This window comes from Sinocyclocheilus grahami, unplaced genomic scaffold (assembly GCF_001515645.1).
Source record: "Sinocyclocheilus grahami isolate Dianchi unplaced genomic scaffold, SAMN03320097.WGS_v1.1 scaffold2429.1, whole genome shotgun sequence".
Lineage (NCBI taxonomy): Eukaryota > Metazoa > Chordata > Actinopteri > Cypriniformes > Cyprinidae > Sinocyclocheilus > Sinocyclocheilus grahami.
This window is the reverse complement of record NW_015507608.1, coordinates 23,010-26,962: the sequence shown is the minus strand read 5'-3', so window position 1 is coordinate 26,962 and position 3,953 is coordinate 23,010.

Below are 3,953 nucleotides of genomic sequence, written 5' to 3'. Positions count from 1 at the left end.
TGTGTGTGTGTGTGTGTGTGTGTGTGTGTGTGTGTGTGTGTGTGCACGCGCACGCACGCACAAAAGGAGTATAACAGTTAAGATTTTTTTTTCAATTGCCACTAATAAAGCTATGATTATTTCATAACACACTTTCACCTGATAATTGGTTTAACACATTTTACCAACTTTCTCTGTTTTCTGTGTATTATTACACTGATGACTTTGTCTTAATTATTATATTTTTTATGTATTTGCAAAAATGTATTAGCTAGTGTAACAAAAAAGGAAATAAACAATCCTTAATATTATTATGTTCACAGTCACTGCAGAAGCTTTTCTCTGGTTTGGCAATAGACACAAGAAACACCTAAAATCTGTACTTTTCGCACCAGCTTCTTTCAGCTCATGGTTGTCATTTGTGCATTGCTGACTTTAGAAGCTGCTTGTAGTGAGAAAATAACAGAAGTGTAAAGAGGCCTAATAAAATAGTTGAGCTGATGGTTGTGCTTTGAATTCTGGGACATTCTACCAGAAACGTACATTTCCACTTATCAAAATCTTGGGTGAAAATAATATATTTTTCTTAAATCTGAAAGTTGAGTCATGTGGAGGACATGTTAATCTATATGAAACACATATTATGCCATCTCAGCATGTTTTATGATTGAAATAAATAGATTGTTATACGCATTTCACCCCTAAAATGTCAGGCCCGGTCACAGACAAATTCGTATATGTTAGAATGGTTTCCTAAGGAATTTCTTTGATACAAATAGCATTTTCTTATTGGTCACATGTCCCTGATTGTATCTAACATGGTTTTGTAATTTCTATAAGAAATATAAGCAACTTTTAGGTCAACTGTAGTACACAAAATCACAGAATACCCCGCCAGGCACTCATATAGTTGTAAAAAAAATTGCCTTTACATAGGAGATTTTTCCAAAAACATAGTAGTGGATATATACTCCAACCTTCATCTACACAGTAACAGAGATTAATTCATCAATATTTTCTCAAATATTACATTTTTATAACATAATTTCCTGTGTGACAGGACTGACCGAGACGTGACAGGACTGAATTTATGGATTTCATTGATGCAGAAAAAGTTATGTTTTGTGTTCTTTATTTAAGTTTTTATAAGCATTCCTATTTTAATTTATTATTATAATTTTAATGTTAATGTAATATTAGACTATGGTAAAGTTCAGCCAAGGACATATAATAAGGGCCTAATTCATTAGAATATGACTGACAAATTAATAAACTAATTTCATTTTATTTCAATATAAAATATATTTCATTTAACAATTCATTAAAATTAATTTAACTATAACAATTACCAACTTGAATGGCACAAACTCAGACAGGAGTGAAAACAATAACCCCATGCTGTGCTACGCGTACTCGCGTGTAATAAATATAAATATAACTTCATAATATATAAAGTATATTTTACTGTGATACAGCAAATGTATAGACATTTAACTGGATAGCACAAAGTAAAGTAACTGTGGTGCCACATAATATTACGGCTCAGTAATAACGGCAATACTATGATAATATCTGCATTATTACTTAGGAAATTACATGGTAATAACGGAAATTGTATGTAATTTCCTAGGTAATAATGTAGATATTACCATGGTATCTGTATTAATTGGAATAATTACAGTCATCATTGCCCAAAGCGGTTGCACTATTTCAGTCTCTTAAATAAAAGCTTGCAGATGGATCCACACGTCTCACGTCTCGTCAGCCCCGTTACAGTTTTACTATGGCATGCGTTAAATACATATTATATGCAATAAAGGTAATAAAAAACAACAATGCCATTCATTTGTATGGCCATGTCACAGGACTGTATGACAGGGCCTGATGGTCGGCCATTTTAAACTGCCATTACTCAGCCTGCTAGCATGCTAGCATAAAAACTGTTAACATGCAATCAATGAATTTCAGTAACTTTTTTTGAATTATAAAAGATTTTCATTATTTTCTGGGATATTTTACCGTGACAGGGCCTGACCCTTTAGCTCGTCCTCCTCAAAGAAAACATACAATAACAAGCTTAAAATCATACAAGTCAATGACAGAACTCACCCTTGATCAGTGTCAGCTTCACCTCAGTCAAAGATGTTACTTCCTTTAAATCATACCTTTAAAGGCGCATCACACACGTTTTATGTTGAGATTTATCTAAACGTGACAGGACTGACCGAAAACATGGGGGCAGTGTTAAAATAGTATTTATTTTAGTATTTATTTGTAGAATAATGAATGTTATTTGTAGAATAATGAATAATGAATAATGAATGCGCGGGAAGCAGATGGCTGCCCCTCTTTACTTGAAAAGAGAGAGAAACGAGAACGGAGCTTTTTCATTGGAAAAAGCTTGCAATGCACGCAGATTGCCCCCTCGAGGACATCGCGTGCGTGCTCTTCGCCCGAACAAACAACACATAGATCATGTGTGTCATCTGGTGTCAAATAGCGATGACACGGATGCACACACCTTCTAAATGCTCTGCTAGTGCTCGCCATAAAAAATAGAGATAGCTCTTACTTTTTCCTTGGAAATGCACGCTTCAAACAGAACAGTCAATGAAGATGAAGAAGAGAATGATGTGTAGCTCCCGGCGCCGATTTATACTGGAGTCGCACCGGTAGTGACGTCATGGCTGTCGCCGGCCAACGAGTTGGTGTTTTTTCAATGTATGCTTCAGACACGGGTCATGACGAGGCGTTCCCCATAGCGACCTCTAGAGGACTCAGTTCAAAGTTCCCATGAAAGGGAATGACATATTCCTTTACAGAGCAACCATCAGTCAGATTTAGACATTTTTTGGATGTAATACTTTTTATTCACTGTAACAAGTCAAGGACAGATAATGTACATGTCTGGTAGAATGTCCCCTCTGCTCTGTTTCTGCTCTATATTTTAACCAGAGTGGGCAACATATTTATTGTTATTTTGCATCTTTAGTTTCATGAACCTCAAAATACTACCACAAGAGCGGCATGTGCTTCCTCTTCTTAGAAATCCGCCTGTCTAATACAATTTAGGAGTCTATGTTTTCTTATATTCTAGTCAAGCAACAATAGTACCAACTGGTTAACTGGTTGAGGCTTCTGCCAGTTCTTGTTCTCCATAGTTCAACCAGCACAGTACCTGAGGAGATCAGCTTTTGTCTATAATGGATTTTGGTGGCCCTGCTCCAGTCTCTCCCTTTTTCTGACCACAAATACTTATGATGTGGATTTATTTTTATTTCTATTAGGTATCTGCATGGTACAATTATGCTGTTTAGATTGTGGCTTGTAAAACTAGGCAGACTCCTAATAACTGTATGCTGGCTTTGAATATTTTAAGGTTGCTTGATCTGCCTCCTATATATATATATATATATATATATATATATACACACAGTATATATAAAAATATTACGTTCCACTGCTTTTGTTAGACTGAATGTCAAGCAGCACTCGATAAAGATTCTCAATAATGAATCCTACCTGAAAATACACTTGAGTCTCCAGTTGTTTGCTTCTACACGCCACTTCCCAACTCTAAAAGTAACCACTGTCATGCAATATCCCCCTTTTTGAGAAGAAACAAACATTTTAAATATTGTTGTGGCAAATCAGTATCATTTTATAGACTGTATGTGTCACTTGTGTGTGACAGCTATAAAATGATTATTGCTATAGAAATATATGTGTAATGTCATGTGTTGATGTTCATAGTTTGTCTCTTATAGTTTGAACGTACCAAAAGAGAAGTGAAATATCTTAAACTTGAGCTCTTTGTGTACTTTCTTCATATATTGCTATAGCAACAGTCACACTGGGTTTTGATTCTGGGTTATTGTTGCTCCAAAGTCTTCGTGAAATACAGTGATGCATGCAATAATACTTAGTTGCAATTAACCCTCTGGGGTCTGAGGGTGTTTTGGGCCCTGGAGAAG